We start from the raw sequence: 12,396 nt of genomic DNA on the forward strand, positions 1-12,396 counted from the left end.
TGGCTGAAATTTCAGCTAATGAATAAAGTAGGGAAAAAATCAATTTAGACAAATTATTTATTGCTTGCCTTGGATTTTTTTTTCCTCCATAGGCATTATAAGAAATATCATAAGGAAATGTAAAAACTTGCCTCTAGCTCTCGTTAATGCTAACTCTCAGCATGGACACTGTAACAACTATTATACATTTGCATAATGGTATTAATTTAATTAAAACAATATTTTATTCAAAATAATACCTGCATATTGAATCGGGTTAGGCAGCAGGCACAGCCCATTTTAGCCCTCTCCCTACATAATGATTTATATTATTGTATGATCAACGCGTTTTATTTAACGTCTTAGTCCGGGGGGAAATATTGATTATTTTTTTCTGATGTTGGAAGTACTTATAAAAAAAGTCTGTTATTTTTCGTATATGAAAATCTGATGATAAAAGACCATTTCAAAGTTGTTTATCAAAAAATATTAAATATTTTTTTAACTTTTATTTTACACAGGACATCAACATAGTAATAAATTTAAATATTTCATATGTTTTGTTGTCTTCCGATGTGGTCTAGTGGTTAGGATTCCTGGTTTTCACCCAGGCGGCCCGGGTTCGATTCCCGGCATCGGAACCTATATTTTAAAAAAAAAATTTAACTTGTGACTATTTGCAAGCATCTGCACACGAGAACTTACCTTATATCCATATCCAATCTCTTACTTACTTACTTACTTGCACTGTTGGGCCCCGGTAAAGTGAAAGAATGAAGATTCAAATCAAGCATATTTTGTTTTGTATCTCACATCGTCTAAAGATATTTAAACCATAAGAATCAACAATTTTAAGCGCTGAATTCAGTGTATATAAAAAGCAAGAAGCTTTACAACAAAGAGGGGTTTAGCCAAAATTTCTGATTTTGTATCGTTATCGAGGACAGGCATTCATTTCAGAGCCTTTGTTTACTATCAGCGTAACAAAAGACGCATTATACATTTAAAACTATCTTATGAAAATAGGAAGTTTGTACAATACTAGGCTGATACTTAAGAAATGAAAAATATATCAAAATTTCAAGGTGTTTCCCATAGCAAGCGAAAGCTATTATCTGCGTGACACGTTGAACCCACGTATGGAATGAATTATTTCAAATAATTACATGGGTTCTATCGAGGTAGACGTTTGTCAAGTGTGTTCACTGTAGAACAATGATAGGTTTTATATCGCTTTCCGTCGACTTTGTACGGTCATTACATATGAATAGACTTTGACCCGTGCGTGCACGGGTTGACATTGCATATGATATAGGACATTTGCGAAATACATGTAGATACGTTGACACACCGTATTGCTGACATTTACATAACCAAGCTTTAAGCCAAAGATAATGCTATTAATTTCACTACACTCTGCGTAGTTAGAATAATCTAACTGTGTCTCGGCACAGGGCTTCACCACAATTAAAATGCCTCCCATATACCCGTAATGTAGCAAAAAATTGCAGAATCACTCGGAAACGATTTTGGAGAAAATTAATGAAGATGCGTTGAAAATAACAGTCAAATCATTTATAATAAACTATTTTGAGGCTGTAAATACCCAAAAATTTAATTCATATTAATGAATTTAAGAATCAGGGACTGGAAGAATTCAACACTTTTTCACCAACGTTTTCACTCGCTTCGAATTTACACACCATGTTGATATTCGGAACTTTCGGAATTTTTTCATATTAATTGCACTAAGTTAGCGTTATCTCCCGTATTTCCTTTGATGAACAGAAAAAAAGACAAATTTTCAATGAAAATTTACACGTATTTGTGATATCGTTTCTGAGTTTATCCATACAAATGTGATATTGTGGAAACATAAACTAAAGAGCCTATCATATTTTAGCGTGAATGTAATGCACATGCGCAAGATTGTAAAATCCAAAAAATCCAAATGAATTCCGGATTTTCTAACGGAATTTTCGTTGATTATCAATTAGCGAAGCTTGATTGAGAAAAAATAAAATCTAATTAGTAATCTTCAAGTACCAATGATGTTTAAAAGATATAAACAAAAGACAGTACTCTTCCGATTCCTCGGTATTAAAACCCCCAAAAAATACATTGTAAGGAAAAAAAGAACTTTGGGTTAAGTTTTTGAACGAAATTCTTGCGCATGTTAAGAAAAACAAAATATGATTGAAACATTATGTAATTAACTGTATTACTATTTTTAAATCTAAAATATTTCAAAATATTGTGTCTTACTTTTAACACTATAACGTAAAGATTTTATGACAAAGCTGTCATGTCTGCCTTGCTCCCAATTACACTGGGAAGAATGTTTGATATGTTTTTTTCATGAAGCTCATTTAAGGTATCCCATTCCTCAATGTTCTTGTATCAAGAATTTCTTGAGAAATATTCTATTGAAATCTGTAGACAAAACACACTTAAATAATACTAAGATAATGGGAGGTCAGTGTTCATCCCTCTGAGTTATGGTCAATTAAATTTGACCGTTTTGCACCTAAAATGCGATTTCAGCCTGATTAGGATTTGTTGTCAGAATTTTTGATTAAGCAAATTCTTTTCTTAAAATGTTGTTTTTAATTATGTACAATGGTCACACTGAACAGAGGGATTACGAAAAAAATATTGCATGAAGCTGCATAAATGTTTGTATGACCTTTTTGCACTTAAAATTGACAATTTTTATAATAGTTACAATTTGATTTGAAATAAAAACATTTTGAATATCAAGAATTCTAGAAGATTAATCCAGTTTGCCTACATATGTATTCAGTATAATTTTGACACAATAAAACATGGGGGTCAGTGATTTCAAATTTTAGATACATGGCTTCAAAGGTAAAATTATTGCAAAATTTGGCTTAAAAAAATTCAGACATTTTCTATATATTTGCATGATTTTATGCTAAACGTCTATCATTCTCTCAAAATTTAGTTTAGTACAAGTCATAGAGAACCTATAAAACATGTCACAAACCTATTAAATGTTAAAAATGAGAATAATGAATAAAGTATAATAAAAAGAAAAGTATATTGAAAATTCATAAAATTGCTTGTTTCTGTCATTTTCGACTAAAAAACCTTCCGCACGAGAAAATAGTTCCCCCCAAAACTTGTTCCTGTCTTGAATTCAAATGGATTTTCTTTTCGAATGTTGTGTAATTATGAAATGATGATCTGTTTGTGAGGTTTAAATAAATAAAATTATATTCATTTAAAATATAATGAACATCTGCGCAATGAATTCAAAACATGAGTAGTGATATACCTTAATTTTCTTCCGTGGAAGCTCTATCTGTAATTGTATTTTTGATACATGTATCATTAAGAAATGTGTTTCCTTCCTTGTTTTTATTAGCATTTTCCTCTTAATGAACCAACACATTACATGTCCTCCAGTATTTCGTGGAAAGCATCAAGGTTGTTTTGCGTTTTTTGAAGTCATGCTTTGTCTGTGTGTGTGGTCATAATTGGGTTCTTTGCAGTATCTGTGACGTCAAATACACAATATGAAGTTTGAAGTTGCATTTGTATACAATTTCATATCACTTTTTTGGACTGAATTTGTATCTTCAGTATACCGTGGGGGGGGGGGGGGGGAAGAACGATCAAAACAATCAACTGATTTTCCAACCAATTTTGAATCTTCATAGACAACTTTTCAAACAACACCTGATAAACACCAACACTTGCGAAGTTTTTTAATACACATAAGTGGGTTTCTCATGTTTAATTCCTTTAAACGTTATCAAAGAGGTGGACGGAATTGTCTATATCTTGTTATTTTATCTGCTCTAAGTGGTTAACACTTTCTTCCGGTTTATTATTATTATTTATTTTTTTTTTGCATTTTTCTTCCAACTTGTTTTTCTGCTCAGATAATTAATCTACAGCTCTTTCTTCGTCTTCAAAAATTTTAGTATAGGCATCACTTTGAATTTCAAGACGCTTACAATTTTCCCGTTATTGATTTATCAATCCCTTCAGAGTTGTTACTCTTTTCTCTTGCTTTATTGAAAGATTTCAGTTTAAATCTTTTTATTCACTTATTTTTTTCTTCACTTTCGAACTATTCTTTCCAGACCTGCTTTCTCTTAGCTTAAACATTTTTTGTTAGAATGTATCAGTATATTTTCGTTGTTTATTCAAGCTAACACAGAAGTTTCTTTCTTGCATCTTTTCCCAGACATTGGTTCTTATTTTGATTGTTTATACCCTTTTACACCCTGATATGACACAATTTCTGTTTGGTGATTTATCGCAAAGTTTCTGATGTCAAACATTTACACGTAAATAGGTCCTTGATTTTCAATTATTTCTTGGTTTTAACAACTTTAAACAAATCTGAAACTAGGTAATTTGGTACATTTAAAACAAGTTACTGATTCACTTTTCAAATCTTCAACAGTTATTCCAAAGCCTTTTAGCGAAGTCCTCTCTCTTGATTGATTTTTCAAGATTCAGAATTCAGAAAAGTGGTGACAAATTTTTTAATGTATTTAACGTATTAATTTTCTTCACAAATCTAGCCTTGACTAATAAAATATCTTCCAATATGTGTCTTGCTTTAAACACTCCTTTATCAAACTCCTCTCTCTTTAAAATACCTTGAAAATCAAATTGTATAGTAAAGTACAATGGACGAGGCCTCAGATTATGGATTGAATCAATGACAAAGCGGGACAACTAGAATTTTCTTGCCATTATTTAAGATTTATTTAAGACTGGACAAAATTCACTACATTCAACTCGACTCATGCTATATTTATGTTATGCTAAAAATTACGTCATGCCGGATAATTATGCCAATGCAAAAGCCTTCTGAGCTGCATGTATCGAAAAATTCAAATATGCCACATTATGATAACGTTAACATATCGTTCACCGTTCACTTTGCGCTCCGTTTGCGCTCTGCGTTCGCTTACCGTTCACCTTTAATAAGCGTTCACCAAATTCCGTTAAGCGTGCACTCACTTTTGCTCAGAGTGTGCTTTCCGTTCACTCAGAGTGCGTTCACCGTTCGAGTGGAAAAGTAAAGCGTTTCAGGGACTGCTACTTATCTTTCATCATATAAGAGTATTTGGCTGATTTCCTAGAAATCGCCGTAATCAGGCTATTCCGATTCTTTGAAATTACATCGGTTCGATAAAAGGATACTGTAACACACCTATTCGGAACACTTAGTAGTTTTTGTTAATCAAAGGAAACTTTCAGAAATCTTCCGAATATATTATGAATATTCAGAACCATATCATAAAATTCTAGTTGCAAACGTCATTTTTCATTGGCTATACCTATTTATCTTTACAGAACTTGTATACATGTATGTCACAACATGACACGCGTGAAATTAAATTTTATTTTCTTTGACGTTATAACTCATTGGTGGATACACGAGGATTTATATTATGAACTTTTTCTGATTGATTTTTTGCACCAGATTTATTAGACAGTTAAAGTAAACATTTGAGAGAGTCGGCAAGATTCCAGTTCTATTTCCAGGTGTAAAGGTGGATTTTAGGCTGAAAAAGTAGGACGAGTTTAACATGCATCGGACAAACTCTTCGGATAATGAACTTTGTCTTAGAATCTGCATGCACTCGCGTTTTTAGATATCATTGCAATTTTAAACCACTGAAAGATAGCTTTATATATATATATATATATATATATATATATATATATATATATATATATATATATATATATATATATATATATATATATATAGTCAACATTTTTTATATTTTATTAAGAATCGTGTTAGTACCTCTACGTCTATATGAATAACTTATGTAAGCATAAAACGGAGACGTTGTATCGAGGTGGATTTCAGTTCAGATTTTATTTCCATCCGCTCCCTTAATATCTAGCTGCAGGTCTGTAGCTCCCTGTCTGAAAAAATTCGGATTGACGACCTGGGAGCTACAGTGCCTCCCATAGTAATAAAAACTGCAATTTACGGCGCATACAAAATTGTGCTAGTTTTGGACTGATTAACCTTAGTACTGCCGGAGTAGATTTTACTGATTATTATTTATTTTGATATCACTGATATGATTGTTATTTTGCACTGCAAGTAGTTTCTTAACTCTATATAAAAGAATTAGCACATTTTTTTTCTTATTAAATATGAATTTTCGGGTTTGTCCGACAAAAATGGAAAACCATTATTTATATATGAACCACGCTGTGTAATATTCAAATATAGAATTAACACCATCAAACTCTTCGATGTCTTATATCTGACAGTAATCGAATATATCTTGAAAGGTGCGTCAAAGCAATTTTTAGCAAACAAATATAATAATGTAATAAAGTCTAGTCTACCTCAGTACTGATTCTATCTTTAGATTGGATAGTCTGTGCTTGATTCCAAACGTCATCGCAGTAATAAAATTCTGGCATAGAAATACATACGACTACAAAAATATCTAAATTGTTCGTACCATGACTATTTTTAAGGTATTTATAAATAGATTTCCTTGACAAACAATAATTCTGAATACAATACAATGTACATCTAATTTATCGATTATTTTCAAGTACTACGTTTTGTCGGCGGTGTTGATTGTGTTTTGGTCCAAACGTTGTTTTACTTCCGCTTTGCCCGAGATACTGCAAAGAGGAGTTGATTGAAATCAACTTCCAAAAAATAAAGAAAAAAAATGTGTTTCAGCATTTAATTAATATGTAAACCGTTATTTCCCGTGCTTGTGCGGGGTATTATCTAGTTAATATATTATATTTAACTGCTATTTTGTACCTGTAAAAATAGTATTGCTAGATATAAGTGTATTTTCGTTGATAACTATCAATGCAATGCATAAATTAATCTGCTAGTTAAGACTCTTTTTATTATACACAGTCACATTGTCTTTGTATTTTTGATTGACCCTCGTATTTTTATTAAGTTGTGGCTTTGTAGCAGTTATAACAATCGTGAACTACAATGTAAGAGGTAGGTAATATCAAATAGATCTAGAGAAGTTTCGGTTTATATTTAAAATAAAATAAAAGACAAACCTGATTATCAATACAAAACCATATCGTTTTAATTATGATGATATTAATCTTAATCTTATCATAATCTTTGGGATCATTATTATATTTTTAGTTTATTTGGATCAATCTGGTTTAATAGACGCACGGACGTAACATTATATCAATGAATACGATGATGAAAAAGAGAGATGTTCAAGAAATAAAAGTAACAATAATTGAAACCAGAAAATAAAAATTAACGCAAGTCCAAGTTGGTTGGTGGTTATTGCTAATTTGGGCGGGATAGCATCGTAGGATCTACACGAAAAAGCCACGTTTTTTTCTTGTTAATCTTCATCTAACGGACCTCTTATATTGTATGTAACCAGATTGTAAAAAGAGCCACATTTAAAATCTAACTACGTATGTGTCTATTGATTAAACGTAAAAGTACACTTTAACTGTAGGGCATCAATAATACATCCCGGAAGTCTGATTCAGAAATAGATTCGCCAAAATTAACCACAACGAAAAAATGTCTGGAAAACGAAGTGGGAGCAGTTGTCAAAACGACCGACAAACTGCGATAACATAAAAACTACAGCCCACCTGATTGCATGGGTAGTAGACTAATACGTCAAAGGAATGTAAAAAGAGTATCCCATCGCACAATTCTACTAGATATGTAATACACTGTCATGTTTCACTTCGTTCCGTTAAGAATACTCCAATGTAGATTCAAGCACGGTTGATTATTTCTCTTGCCGATGAAACCTGAAACAACTACATGTATAATATAATAATAGTTTTTATCGATATCTGTCATACTTCTTAGCTTGCACAGAGCATCTTTTTCAAAATTGAGGGGCCAAACTTATCCGAAATATTGTGAGGCAAAATACCCCCCCCCCAAAAAAAAAAAAATGTTAACCAATAATCTTAACGATTCTAAATCGCAATCTTAAGCTAATTTTGTTTATTTTTCAACCATCGCTGAAGTGGGGGTTGTAGCAATTTTTCAAAATTTAATTTTAAGCTTAGAAAAAAAAAAACCGGCCCTGCCCCCAAACACCTTATTGGTACGTGGGGGAGGGGTGCATAGGGAATTCACTGACCACGTAAAAACCATATTAGGTCAACTACAAACCATGTAACCAATATTGCTTACGCAAGACGATTGAAATGATTCAATTTGGGGTTTTTTAAGATAAAGCATGGAAGAAACTTCAAAGTCTTGTATCTGCATGCGTCTCTTGTTTTCTGTGAGTGTCAGTTACACTGATCTTATTGCGTGGGTAGTACATGTAGCACTAGAATCAGTCATTATGTCGTATATTTAAGACACCTCGACAATCTGAATTTTGATCTAAAGTTATAGATATAAAAAGTCGTACGTCAGTAATTGAATAATATGGTAAAAGTGCAAGTGACGTTAACATATGGAATGGATTGAAATCGCCTACGGAGGACTCACTCACTTACTTGAAAGACTTCATAAACAGAAACGAAGCAATATAAGATTTTTAATCACAGAAACTCACAACGATCAACACTCAAAATTTCTTTTATGTCACAAACATTATTTTTCGATTTATGATAATAATATTTTATTGCTGTCTTGATTATTTATTTTTATTTGCTTATTGTTTTTTAAAATACAGTAATGATATTTTGATTTCAACGATGCTTGAATAAAAATTAATTACTCTATATATATCTAAGAAGACCTTTAGTTGAAAGCAAAAATGTGGCTGTGTAGGCAGTAAAATCGCCTCAACACAATTTCAAAAACAAAGGGAAACATAAATATTATTATAATATTTATATCGGTGTATATGTTGGGAAATTGGCGTCCCATTTGCGAATGATTGGTGTATCCCAAGAATCTCTTTGGACCCCCTCCACCCCTAAACAAAAAAAAGGGGGGGGGGGCTTACCGGAACTCAAGGCTAGCATGTACATGTACATGCATATATAACAGGGAGCAAACAGCGGAAAACAGGGTGAACAGTCATGACTCGAGTCATCCCCGTCCACGTGTCATTCATCAAGATTGGGACATCTCTAGCTTATCAACACAAGGTCCCCGTCTTGCCCGCTATCAATCTAATTAAAATTAGATGTTTGATCCGCTCGCCTAGTGTTTTGCTAGTAATTTACAATGATCCAATCGTTTACATCTTATATCAAGATTTCCTTGTAATGGTTATTGTGTATTTTTTAATCGTACGAATGAGAAAGGGTGATAAATATGATATGAATTTACTTATTAATGATTGATTATATTATACACCAAATTAATATTCAAATATTGGTAATTTATATTCTGATTTCATTCTCCTTAAGTGAGCTCCAAGTTTCTAGCTAACAACTATACAGGTAAGTCTCAATTTAGTTGTATAATGAAGTATACCTGAGAACTTAATTAATCGGTGCATATTTATCCTGCATGAGAAATGCCGTTCTTCATTTTTCTGTTAACATTAAAAGTTTCATAACTTTGATTATTAGATTTATCTCTAATACAAGATACACAACATTGTTCTGATTGCTTATTATTGACATTGGCTAGAAGAGCTACATGTACGAAAAACAACACCAATAATGGATATCTAAAACGCTATGTAAAAGTATGGAACGCCATGGCTGCCTTATGTTAGATGATTTTATTATATGCTGTGGGTCTATTATTATATGCTGTGGTTCTATAATTATATGCTGTGGGTCTATAATTATATGCTGTGGGTCTTTTATTATATGCTGTGGGTCTATTATTATATGCTGTGGTTCTATAATTATATGCTGTGGGTCTATTATTATATGCTGTGGTTTTATAATTATATGCTGTGGTTCTATAATTATATGCTGTGGTTCTATTATTATATGCTGTGGTTCTATAATTATATGCTGTGGGTCTATTATTATATGCTGTGGGTTCAATTATATGCTGTGGGTTCATAATTATATGCTGTGGGTCTATTATTATATGCTGTGGGTTCATAATTATATGCTGTGGTTTCATTATTATATGCTGTGGTTTCATAATTATATGCTGTGGGTTCAATATTATATGCTGTGGTTTCATTATTATATGCTGTGGTTTCATTATTATATGCTGTGGGTTCATAATTATATGCTGTGGTTTCATTATTATATGCTGTGGGTTCATTATTATATGCTGTGGGTTCATAATTATATGCTGTGGGTTCATTATTATATGCTGTGGTTTCATTATTATATGCTGTGGGTTCATAATTATATGCTGTGGGTTCATAATTATATATGCTGTCGTTTATTCGAAACTAGCTATTCGAATTCGGATTTCTCGTTTTGGAGTTTATATTTACAAGCACTTTCAGCTGACACCAAGGACAATGGTCGTGTGACCTTGACTGAGACCCATATGCTAAAAATTGCTTTTCAGAACTTTGTTGTCGCCGGGCGCATAGTGTTTCACAAACACATCTTGTTTCAATTTATCAATATTATACTTTCAGACAAAGCAGAAAATGTGTTTGTGTTTTAAATCTTTTATACAATAAAAAATGATTAAAATACTGAGTATGCAAAATTGATTTCTTGTTTTATTTACTATTATCAACTATAATAATTTAAGCTTAACTATTAATCGTTGATGTTTTAAAAGATTCTTTAAAGGGAGTGTGCTATTAAAAATCAAGTACAAGCTTGAGAATCTATACTGTCATTTGAGAGTACGTTACTGAAAGTCCAAGTGGCTCAAAAAATTCTATGTCTCGGCATCTCTCTTAGCGCAGCCGTACGTGTTTGCTCACGAATTCTATCAGGACACATTTTTATAGTGCGTTACCTTTTCTATACATGTACGCAATGTTGAAAACACTATCTTTTATTTGTCTGAGGAACTGAAGTAGAGATGTGCATTCAGCCTCGCCCAATGCCCGGAAATCCAACACAGATTCAATTTTGCGGTATTTTATGCCACTGTCATCGAAGATTTGGGGGTACATAGTTTTTCACAAACACATCTTGTATTTATTTTGGTTAACTTGGCTTTTTTCCCTTTGAAAAACTACTCATAATTCATTAAATGACATGAATTTAAGATCAGAATTTTCTCACTCTCTTAATAAATTTATGATGGCGGATCCATAAAAGAAATACAGTAACGGTGCATTTGGGGGGCAAACAAATTATCAAATTAAAATCAGATGCGTTTGTGAAACACTATGCGCCCGGCGGCAACAAATTTCGAAAAAGCAATTTTTTAGCATATAGGTCACAGTTAAGGTCACAAACTCATTATCCTATGTGTCATTTAAAAGCACCTAATTAGTGAAGTATGCATACTAAATACGAAGTCTCTTTCTCCTATGGTTCAAAAGTTATGGCGAAGGTTAAAGTTGACAACAGACAGACAAACAGGACAAAAACAATTTACGATTCGGACGCATAAAAATGTGTCCTGATAGAATTCGTGAGCAAACACGTACGGCTGCGCTAAGAGAGATGCCGAGACATAGAATTTTTTGAGCTACTTTGACTTTCAGTAACGTACTCTCAAATGACAGTATAGATTCTCAAGCTTGTACTTGATTTTTAATAGCACACTCCCTTTAAAGAATCTTTTAAAACATCAACGATTAATAGTAAAGCTTAAATTATTATAGTTGATAATAGTAAATAAAACAAGAAATCAATTTTGCATACTCAGTATTTTAATCATTTTTTATTGTATAAAAGATTTAAAACACAAACACATTTTCTGCTTTGTCTGAAAGTATAATATTGATAAATTGAAACAAGATGTGTTTGTGAAACACTATGCGCCCGGCGACAACAAAGTTCTGAAAAGCAATTTTTAGCATATGGGTCTCAGTCAAGGTCACACGACCATTGTCCTTGGTGTCAGCTGAAAGTGCTTGTAAATGTAAACTCCAAAACGAGAAATCCGAATTCGAATAGCTAGTTCCGAATAAACGACAGCATATGTAATTATGAACCCACAGCATATAATTATGAACCCACAGCATATAATAATGAACCCACAGCATATAATTATGAACCCACAGCATATAATAATGAACCCACAGCATATAATAATGAAACCACAGCATATAATTATGAACCCACAGCATATAATAATGAAACCACAGCATATAATAATGAAACCACAGCATATAATAATGAAAACACAGCATATAATAATGAAAACACAGCATATAATTATGAACCCACAGCATATAATAATAGACCCACAACATATAATAATAGACCCACAGCATATAATTATGAACCCACAGCATATAATTGAACCCACAGCATATAATAATAGATCCACAGCATATAATAATAGACCCACAGCATATAATTATAGAACCACAGCATATAATAATAGAACCACAGCATATAATTATAGAACCA

The 12,396-nt window shown here is 32.3% G+C and overlaps 1 non-coding gene across 1 annotated transcript; it reads left to right on the top strand.

The window, feature by feature from the left end:
- Positions 1-548: 548 nt before the first annotated feature.
- Positions 549-620, top strand: Trnae-uuc (transfer RNA glutamic acid (anticodon UUC)). The gene has a single exon. It is a non-coding gene; the product is annotated as a tRNA-Glu (tRNA).
- The last annotated feature ends 11,776 nt before the right edge of the window (positions 621-12,396 follow it).

Source organism: Crassostrea angulata, chromosome 8, assembly GCF_025612915.1.
Source record: "Crassostrea angulata isolate pt1a10 chromosome 8, ASM2561291v2, whole genome shotgun sequence".
Lineage (NCBI taxonomy): Eukaryota > Metazoa > Mollusca > Bivalvia > Ostreida > Ostreidae > Magallana > Magallana angulata.